This window comes from Mirounga leonina, unplaced genomic scaffold (assembly GCF_011800145.1).
Source record: "Mirounga leonina isolate KUSES-001 unplaced genomic scaffold, KU_Mleo_1.0 Mir_129, whole genome shotgun sequence".
Classification (NCBI taxonomy): domain Eukaryota; kingdom Metazoa; phylum Chordata; class Mammalia; order Carnivora; family Phocidae; genus Mirounga; species Mirounga leonina.
In genome coordinates this window covers 25,512,258-25,523,821 of record NW_023270323.1, presented here as the reverse complement: position 1 = coordinate 25,523,821, position 11,564 = coordinate 25,512,258, and positions in this window count along the sequence as shown.

The window sequence follows — 11,564 nt, the reverse complement described above, 5'->3', positions numbered from 1 at the left end:
TTTCCTGGCATTAAAAGGATTCAAATATTCTTTTGTATCTCATATACTTCAGTGAGTAGTACATACTTCTTCTACAATTCTAATAATCATGCCTCATAGGAATTACTATTTAAGCTATTCTTTTATAATTATTCTAGGACAAACAGGATCTTTTATGACAACTAAAATAGATATTTAGGGGCACCTAAGTGGCTCAGTCAGTTAAGCATCTGTCTTTGGCTCAGATCATAATCTTGGGGTCCTGGGATCGAGCCCCATGTTGGCCCCCTGCTCAGCAGGGAGTCTGCTTCTCCCTCTCCTTCTGCCCCCTCCCCGCTCATGCTCCCCCCAATAAATAAAATCTTTGAAAAAAATAAAAATATAAAATAAAATAAGATATTCCTTGTGCTTGCTTTCAAACAACTGGAAGCAATGAGAACCCCCTGCCTGGTCTCAAGCCTACTGGCTCTTATGACTTGTTTCTCAGTAAATACTCATAAGCTCAAAGACTTTGCCTTTAAACTTACTTGTAAATATTAAATCATTATTTGGGATATATATATATATATACACACAGATTAAATATGTACAGGTGTATATAAATATATATAGGTATATATAATTATTCCTATAAATATCGAGTATATATGCATACATCATACATATTCAATATGTATATATACACATATTCATATGTGTTGTATATGTACCATTTCGCAACTGAACAAGAGGAAAAAAGCATGATATCTCTGAATGCAGCTTTCATATTCTTAGACCTAATATTTAGCTGTCAAATAGGGTCAGATGGAAGGAGGGGAAAGGAGGACCTAGTGACTATTTGCATGACTTGGTGATTAAAAACCAAAGATGATGAGGATCTCAGCAAACACCTACATAAAAAACTTAAAGGGTCAGAAGTCATCCCCAATCTTCATCAAAAAAAGAGGCATAGGGCATCTGGGTGACTCAGTTGGTTAAGCAACTGCCTTTGGCTCAGGTCATGATCCCAGAGTCCCGGGATTGAGTCCCACATCAGGCTCCCTGCTCAGCAGAGAGTCTGCTTCTCCCTCTGACCCTCCCCCCTCTCGTGCTCTCTCACTCTCTCTCACTCTCTAAAATAAATAAATAGAATCTTTAAAAAAAAAAAGAGGCATAATGTCTGAGAAAAGTACAAGAGAAACACAATTTTGTGTTAAGTTTTTGCCACCATTCCTGTTAGAACTGAATTATTTTACCAATAATGATAATGTTATAAACTGAATATTTGTGTCCCCCCACAATTCCTTTGTTGAAATCCCAACCCCAAAATGATGGTATTAGGAAGTGAGGCCTTTGGAGAGGTGATCAGCCATGGGATTCATGCCCTCACAAAAGAGACTCCTAAGAGTTCCTTCACCCCTTCCACCTTGTGGGGACACGGCGAGAAAACAACCGTCTATGAACCAGGAAGCAGGCCCTCACCAGTAACCAAATCTGCCAGTGCCTTGATCTTGTACTCCCCAACCTCCACAACTGTAAGAAATAAACTTCTCTTGTTTATAAGTCACTCAGGCTATAGATTTTGTTACAGCAGCCCAAACAGACTAAGAGAAACAATAATAACTTATGTTGCTTGTAAACCGGAACATAAAATGAAATCTATGCTCAATGCGCAGATGAAACCTCTAAAATTTAATACCTAGGTTCTTCCTGAAAAATTACTTGAGGATTTTCTCCATCTAAAAGGAAAATAGAAAGATATAAGGATGCCAGAAACATGCGTGACCAAGAGTTAAATGTAAGTTAATTTTAAATGATTACTGATGTATAAGAATAATTCCTAACAATCTAGAAATAAAACCTCAATTTCCATCAAAACAGAATTTGGCATTGAAGGAAAGATCAAGTGAGGATCCAAAAAGGAAATCTTGCCCATCCATATGGAAAATATAGCTGGTGATAAACTCCAGGATTTAATAGAAAATGTAAGCTTAAACATGTTTATTAAAAATGTAAGGTTAATTAGCTAAAGCTATAAATAGAATGTGTAATTTTAAAAGTTCTTGGAGGAAAAAGAATAAACCAAGAGACTATAACCAATACAACCAAATTAATGTTTTTAAAAATTAAGGTAAATATAAAACGTAAAAAAGGTTAAGTGTAAGTCTGAGATAACTAATCACAACCAATATAAATGTGCTCCATTTCCCTACTTAAAATAGAGATTTTCATAGTCCTCAAAAATATTAATAAAAATTTTATCCATTTATGTGTTCTTTCCAAGATTCACAATCCTAAACAAAGTGACACTGAAAGGCTGAAAATAAAGGAACAGAAAATTCTATGTTAGGCTATAAGAGTGACTAAAAGAATTTTGAGAACAGAGAAAGACAAATACTATATATCACTTATTATGGAATAGAAAACACTGAACAGGGACACCTGGTTGGCTCAGTTGGTTAAGTGTCTGCCTTCGCCTCAGGTCATGATCCCAGGGTCCTGGGATTGAGCTCCACATCAGGCTCTTTGCTCAGCGAGGAGTCTGCTTCTCCCCCTGCCAACTGCTCGCTCTCTCTCTCTCTCTCTCTCTGACAAATAAATGAAATCTTAAAAAAAAAAAAAAGCTGAACACTGAAAAAACAGAACAGTGATTACCACAGGCTGGGGGAAATGCAGAGATGTTGGTCAGAGTACAAACTTCCAGTTAAAAGATAAGTAAGTTCTGGGAATCTAATGCACAGCATTGTAATTAATAGTTAATAATACTGTATTTTATATTGAAAGTTGCTAAAAGAGTAATCTTAAATGTTCTCACCACAAAAAAGTAATTATATGAAGTGACGGAAGTATTAGCTAACACTACAGTGGCAATCATACTGCGTATATAAATGTATCAAATCAACACATGGTGCACCTTATACAGTGGTTATATTATGTCTCAATAAAGCTGGAAAAAATAAAGTGTGTTTCCTTCACTTAAAAAGAAATTGTTTTGGGGTGCCTGGGTGGCTCAGTTGTTAAGCATCTGCCTTCAGCTCAGGTCATGATCCCAGGGTCCTGGGATCGAGCCCCACCATCGGGCTCCCTGCTCAGCAGGGGGCCTACTTCTCCCTCTCCCACTCCCCCTGTTTGTGTTCCCTTTCTCACTGTGTCTCTCTCTGTCAAATAAATAAAATCTTTAAAAAAAAAAAAAAAGAAATTGTTTTGAGAAAAGAGAACTCAAAGTTAAATTCATTTAATAGAAAAAGGGATATTTTATAATGATAAAATAATAATCCATCTAAAAATATAATAGCATGAACTTCTAAACACCTAACAACATAAACACAAAAAAATTATATAAATAAAATGAGAAATTGACCAATCCACAGACGTGTTTAAGACATCTTAGAAATCATCAGATCAAGTAGACAAAAACAGGAAAGGAAATACATTGACTACACATGCAAAAAGTTTTATTTTTTTTATTAACATATAATGTATTATTTGTTTCAGGGGTACAGGTCTGTGATTCATCAGTCTTACACAATTCACAGCACTTACCATAGCACATACCCTCCCCAATGTCCATCACCCAGCCATCCCAACCCTCCCACCCCCCTCCACTCCAGCAATCCTCAGTTTGTTTCCTGAGATTAAGAGTCTTTTATGGTTTGTCTCCCTCTCTGGTTTCATCTTGTTTTATTTTTCCCTCCCTTCCCCTATGATCTTCTGTCCTGTTTCTCAAATTCCTCATATCAGTGAGATTATATGGTATTTGTCTTTCTCTGAATGACTTATTTCGCTTAGCATAATACCCTCTAGTTCCATCCACATTTTTACAAATGGCAAGATTTCATTTTTGATGGCTGAGTAATATTCCATACACCACCTCCTCTTTATCCATTCATCTATCAACAGACATCTGGGCTCTTTCCATAGTTTGGCTATTGTGGACATTGTGGCTATAAACCCTGGGGTGCAGGGGGATTGGTCCAAGATGGTGGAGGAGTGGGAGACCTTAATTTCATCTGGTCCCAGGAAATCAGCAAGATAGCTATCAAATCATTCTAAACACCTGCAAACTCAACTGGAGATCTAAGAAAAGAATAGCTGCAACTCTACGAATAGAAAAGCTACCACTTTCTGTAAGGTAGGACGTGCACAGAAGTGACTCCTAGGAGATTTATGGGAAGATAGGCCACGGGGGTAGGGAGCCTTGGTAAGTCAGCTACCAGCAAGTGATAGAGCAGCAGAGCACAAAATCGGAAATTTTAGAAGTCAGCTTGGGTGTGGGACATCGCGCAGGTGGCTAAGCAGGGGTGGAACCCTCGCTGGGACAGTGTAGTCTCAAGATCCTCAGGGTCACAGGAAGACCGAGGGTGCCTGAGTGCAGCAGAGCTCCTAGGCATCGGAGCAGGGAGGCTGGCTGCAAATAGTGAGCCCAGGAGTGGGCTCTCAGCTCAGAGTTGCCATAACCTCAACCATGGCACAGACAGGCAACTGCACTCTGAGCAGGGGCCCAACAAGCGGCAGAACCAGGGAGACCCTCCCTCCACCCCCGGGAGAAGCAGCAAGGGAGGAGCATGCCACAGGAGTCTGCAAGTTTTGGAGACTCAAAACAGGGTCGTGTGCCTGAGATAAAAACGCTCATCACAGGCCAGGTGAGCACGGAGCGCATCCAGAGCTCAGGAAGACAGGAGTGATTGACTGCTTTTCTCTCAGGGTGCACTGAGGAGTGGGGCCCCAAGCTTTCAGCTCTGGGACAGGAGAGTGGGAGGTCACCATTTTCAATCTCATCCTCTAAAGCTGCATGGAAAGCCTTCAAGGTAAAAAAAACCCACAGAGAGTGATCCAGAGCAGATTACTTAGCCTGGCCAATCGCAAGGGCTTTGCAATTCCACCTGGGCCAAAGACATTTGAGAATCAACACAACAGGCCCTTCCCCCAGAAGATCAGCAAGAACATCCAGCCAAGACCAAGTTTACTGATCAAGGAGAACTGCAAAATTCAAGCACTAGGGGAATACAGCACATAGAACTCATGGCCTTTTTCCCATGATTCTTTAGTCTCTTTTAGTCTCTCAACTTTAAATTTTTTTAAGATTTATTTATTTGAGAGAGAGAAAGAGAACGAGAGAGAGAGCACATGAAGGGCAGAGGGAGAAGCAGCCTACCCACTGAGCAGGGATCCTGACATGGGGCTAGATCCCAGGACCCCAGAATCATGACCTGAGCAGAAGGCAGCTGCTTCACTGACTGAAAAACCCAGGCACCCCTCAACTTTAATTCTTTTTTAATTTTTTTCTTTCATTTTTCAACATATTTCTTATTTTATCAAATCTTTTTTAAAATCTTTTTCAATTTTCATTTACATTCTATCCTTTCATTGTATTTAATCTTTTTTTGTGTGTATATATGTTTTTCTTTCTTTACAATTTTGGTATGCAATTTCTTCTAACAGACCAAAATACACCCAAAATCTAGTGTATGGCTCTCTTCTATTCACCAGACTGATCATATTCTTTTTTTTTTTTCTTTATTCTTCCTCTTCCTTTTTTTGTTTTTTGTTTTGTTTTGTTTTGTTAAAGTCTTTTTTAATTTTCATCTTACAATTAAATTCTATCCATTCAGTGTATTTAATTTTATTTTTGTATATATAAGCTTTTCTTTCTTTACAATTTTGAGATGTAGTTTCTTCTAACAAACTGACCAAAATACACTCAGGACATAATGTATTGCTCTGTTCTGTTCAACTGTTTATAATCCTTCCTTTTTTTTCTTCTTATTTTTTTTTTCTCTGTTTTTTCTTGTCTTTTAATTTCCATTTTTACATTTACATTCTATCCTTTCACTGTATTTAATTTTATTTTTGTACATATATAAGTTTTTCTTTCTTTACAATTTTGGATCTAGTTTTCTAAAAAACAGACCAAAATACACACAGAATCCAGTGTATTGCTCTATTCTGCTCACCTGTCTGATTATATTCTTTTTTTTTTCCTTTTTTTTTTTTTTCCAGTTTCGGGTCTCTTCTGATTTGTTTAGTGTATATTTCTCTGGGGTTGTTGTTGCCATTTTAGTATTTTGTTCTCTCATTCATCTATTCTTCTCTGGGCAGAATGACAAGATGGAAAAACTCACCTCAAAAAAGAGAATAAGAGGCAATTCTGACTGACAGCGACCTAATCAATATGGACAAAAGTAAGATGTCGGAAATAGAGTTCAGAATAAAAATTACAAAGATACTAGCTTGGCTTGGAAAAAGCATAGAAGACACTAGAGAATCCCTTTCTGGAGAAATAAAAGAACTAAAATCTAACCAAGTCAAAATCAAAATGGCTATTAATGATATGCAATCAGAAATGGAGGCTCTAACTGCTAGGATAAATGAGGCAGAAGAGAGAATTAGTGATATAGAAGACCAAATGATGGAGAATAAAGAAGCTGAGAAAAAGAGAGATAAACAACTACTGGATCACGAGGGGAGAATTCGAGAAATAAGTGATACCATAAAGCAAAACAATATTAGAATAATTGGGATCCAAGAAGAAGAGGAAAGAGAAAGAGGGGCAGAAGGTATATTGGAGCAAATTATAGTGGAGAACTTCCCTAATTTGGGGAAGGAAACAGGCATCAAAATCTAGGAGGCACAGAGAACCCCCCTCATAATCAATAAAAATAGGTCAACACCCTGATTGACATATAATAGTGCAATTTACAAATCTCAGAGACAAAGAGAAAATCCTGAAAGCAGCTGGGGACAAGAGGTCTGTAACCTGAAAAGGCAGAAACATTAGATTGGCAGCACACCTATCCACAGAGACCTGGCAGGCCAGAAAGGACTTGCATGATATATTCAGGATGCTTAATGAGAAAAATATGCAACCAAGAATACTTTATCCAGCTAAACTGTCATTCAAAATAGAAGGAGTGATAAAAACCTTTCCAGGACAAACAGAAACTAAAAGAATTTGTGATCACTAAACCAGCCCTACAATAAATATTAAAAAGGATCCTTTAAGCAAAGAGAGAGTCCAAAAGGAACATAGACCAGAAAGGAACAGAGACAATATACAGAAACAGTGACATTACAAGTAATACAATAGCAATAAATTCGTATCTTTTAATAGTTACTCTGAATATAAATGGGCTAAATGCCCCAATCAAAAGATACAGGGTATCAGATTGGATCAAAAAGCAAGACCCATTGATATGCTGTCTGCAAGAGACTCATTTTAGACCCCAAGACACCCCCAGATTTAAAGTGAGGGGGTGGAAAACCATTTATCATGCTAATGGACATCAAAAGAAAGCTGGATGTCAATCCTTATATCAGATAAATTAGATTTTAAACCAAAAACTGTAATTAAGAGATGAGGAAGGGTCTATAATTAAATAAAAATAATTAAATAATTAAAGGGTCTATCCAACAAGAAGATTTAATAATTATAAATATTTATGCCTCTAACATGGGAACAGCTAATTATATAAGCCAATTAATAACAAAATTAAATAAACACATCAATAATAATACAGTAATAGTAGGGGACTTCAACACCAACCCTCACTGCAATGGACAGATCATCTAAACAGAAGATCAACAAAGAAGTAAGGGCTTTGAATGACACACTGGACCAGATGGACTTCACGGATGTATTCAGAACATTCCATCCTAAAGCAACAGACTATACATTCTTCTCAAGTGTACATGGAACCTTCTCCAGAACAGATCACATACTGGGTCACAAATCAGGGCTCAACTGGTACCAAAAGATTGGGATCATTCCCTGCATATTTTCAAACCACAAGGTTTTGAAACTGGAACTCTCACAAGAGCAAATTTGGAAATAACTCAAATACATGGAGGCTAAAGAGCATCCTACTGAAGAATGAATGGGTCAACCAGGAAATTAAAGAATTTTAAAAACTCATGGAAACTAATGAAAATGAAACCACAACTGTTCAAAATCTTTGGGATGCAGCAAAGGCAGTCCTAAGAGGGAAGTATATAGCAAAACAAGCCTTTCTCATGAAACAAGAAAGGTCTCAAATACACAACCTAACCCTACACCTAAAGGAGCTGGAGACAGAACAGCAAATAAAGCCTAAACCCAGCAGAAGAAGAGAAATAATAAAGAACAGAAATCAATGAAATAGAAAACAGTACAGTAGAACAGATCAAAGAAACTAGGAACTGGTTCTTTGAAAGAATTAATAAGATTAATAAACCCCTGGCCAGACTTATCAAAAAGAAAAGAGAAAGGACCCAAATAAAATCATGAATGAAAGTCTACTCATCCTACCACTCAGTATTTTGTTCACATTTGCCCTTTATTTCTGCAATCTCCCTTTCTCATTACCCTAGTATAGTGTCTCCTACAATATACACACTATAAATAAGACAGCCACCAGAACCTAAAGGTACCCATCCTCTAGTGATAAAGAAAGGATCAGTTATAATGATTATGTTGCAATGTAGGTCTACCTTATATTCAAAGAAAATTCCAGGGACACCAACACCAGTGATTGCTCTAACATTTCACATATTTACCCTTACTCACTATTTACTACCTCTCCTCAGACCACGTATTACCACATCTGCAGAGGCTTGAAAAACTGGTTCAGAGTTGATAGAATGAAATTAACCAAAAAGAAATTAATAATAGCAGCCAGCCTTGTGGACTCTTACTATATGCCTACTATACATTAACTAATTAAATTTTTATTTCACTTTTCACAAGAACCTTAAAAATAGGTACTATTATTATAATTTCACAATGTATATATTATAAACCAAATCATAGATTGGTTAAAGAGAAAGTGCCCCAAGGTTACATAGCTGGTTAGCGTCAAAACCACAATACTGAAACAAGTCCACATGATTCCAAAGTCTGTGCTTTTACATATTAACATATATAGTACTGTGTCTCCCAGTAATAAATTGTTCTCCATTTCAATTTTTCAAAGCCAACTTGAAAAGAATATAAGAAATATCATAAACTAAAATCAATTTTTTAAAAAATACATAGGAACTTAAAGTTGACTACAAATCACTTTAGTTACACTAGTCAATAGTGAGTCAATAGTGTAGGCAGCTATTCAAACAAGTAAAGTGAACTGAGCCTGCGCCAACAGGGCAACTGAGGCCTACACTAATTAAAACACACCCACCTCACAGGGCTGTGATGTTAGAAGGTGATTTGATAACAGAGGTGCTGAGAGAGGATCCTGGTTTATAACAAACACTCAGTAAACACTAGCTTCAATATAAAAATAAAATAATAAAATTCAGGAACATATTAATGGAGAACACTGAAAAAAACAGAAAATATTCAGTAGAAAAAATTCAAACAGGTGAATGATTTGAAAATTGTTTTTATATGGCAATGGAATGGTAAGGAAACTAGTGATATTTAGGATGAAGGAGAAAAGTCTTAAGGTGGTTGTAATGCAAACTGTCAAATACTTATTCAATCAATAAATACTTTTGTGGCCTTTTTATGAAAGACACTATAATTAGCAAGGAAACAAAGAATAAATAATGTATAATTTCTGGCTGTAAGGGACTACATTTTAGTGGGGTAAAAAATGATATATACAAATAAGTAATTGTATATCAATGCAAAATAGAATAATTGCCACATTCAAAACTAGAAATCACTTTCAGCAAGAAGCAGCAGGTAGTACCTATAGTATCAAAGGATGTGTAGGATTTCTGACAAGCAAAGATGTGAACCAAGGGTTTTCGAGCTCAGACAATCACCAAAACAACATACAGAACTAGTAAATCAGGTCAAAAATTAAGCAAACATAATGCAGAATTTAAAAGTTCAAATTACAGACTTGGATCAAATCATAAAGAGGTAGAAATAATCGATTCAGTACCCTAAGAAAATTCAAAAATATTAATTCAACAAAAACTATTGAGTTGGAGGATGGGAGTGTTTCATAGCAAAACTGCAAAGATTAGAGGAAGTTTTCATGAAGGTAAATTACTAAGTTGTCTGGAGGATGTGCCAAGAAAGGTTAAAGAGGAAGTAGTAGAGAAAAATTTTTTGGAAAGCTATTGTACAATAGAGGCTCTTTTTAGAAATATGAATATATACTATTTTTTAAATATATAAAGCATATTTCTATTTATATATTCTCCAGTAAGCATATACTGAGCACCTAAAATGTACCGGTCCCTTAAACTAATGGCTCTGAATATAATTTGCTTTAGTCCCTCTATGAATTGGAAGCATTACAGTCAAATATAAGACTCAGAGTTTCACATTCTACTCCATAGCATCAGTCAGGGGTACAAGATGTGGCAAGTTCTGTGACTCTGTGCTGGTAGCCACCATGTGATATCTGGAGCATCCTCCTAAACCAAAGTTCTATTCCCAATACAGCAGTTGTCTCAGAAAAAAAAAGTTTTCCCTATCATCCAATAATAACAGAATTTTAGCAATGCATAAAGAAAGCTTACTCACTCAAGATTTTGAACCCATGAAATTTTAAATGAGGGTTATTTATGCTAAATGCTTTTCCCTTTTTTTTTTTTTCCTGTAGACAAGTACAACACAAGAGAGACAAAATAGGTTGAAAAACAGACAACAAGTGAATCCATCTGCACAAGCATCATCTTCACCTCAGCAAGTACTTTTCTTGAGGAAAAGTGGTAGGATTCCCACTCAGCTAAATCCATCTGCACAACAAAGATCTGGAGGCTCTCAAGCTCATTTAAATCCCACTGGTCCAAAGAGATCTCCAAAGATAAAATCTAGTCAAAGCTCTGCTACACAACAAAATAACCGACAACCCTCAAATTATCTGAATTTTCCAGTTAAACCAAGATCTAGAACTACCAAGCCTGATGCAGGTAAACCTGCTCAAAAGTTAACTAAAAGTAATAAACCTCTCACGGATACCTACACTCATTCAAAATTAGATCAACCCAAATTTCCTTCATCTCAAAAAAAATGTTACGCCCAAAACTAAGTTAAACCTATTAAGTAACCCAAGAATACCTAGCCAACCAAAATCTCAGTCAAAAACATCTGAACAGGGGCGCCTGGGTGGCTCAGATGGTTAAGCGTCTGCCTTCGGCTCAGGTCATGATCCCAGGGACCTGGGATCGAGCCCCACATCGGGCTCCCTGCTCAGTGCAAAGCCTGCTTCTCCCTCTCTCGCTGCCATTCCCTCCGCTTGTGCTCTCTGGCTCTGTCTATCTCTCTGTCAAATAAATAAATAAAATCTTAAAAAAAAAAAATCTGAACAAAATCAAAATAAACACACAAAAGAACAGCGTGTTATAAAGAGATATTACCTAAGTGGGACTAAAAACCATCAAATAAGTCAAACAAAAGCTAGTCAGAAATCTGCACATCAAAAAAGCCACCAACTCCAAAATAACATGGAAATAACAGCTCACAAAAGACCTAGCAATACCAAATCTTATCTACTCAAAACTCCTAAAATATTACCAAAGCAATCTAAATCTCTTTCCAGTGTAAATAATCAACAGAACTCAGATTTGACGAAGCTATCTGCAGCTTCAACTGGTAAAAGATATAGTCAGCGTCAAATGAGGCAACAAACATTAGGTCCACAGAAAACGTCTGGTAAATCAAAACTTCCAAA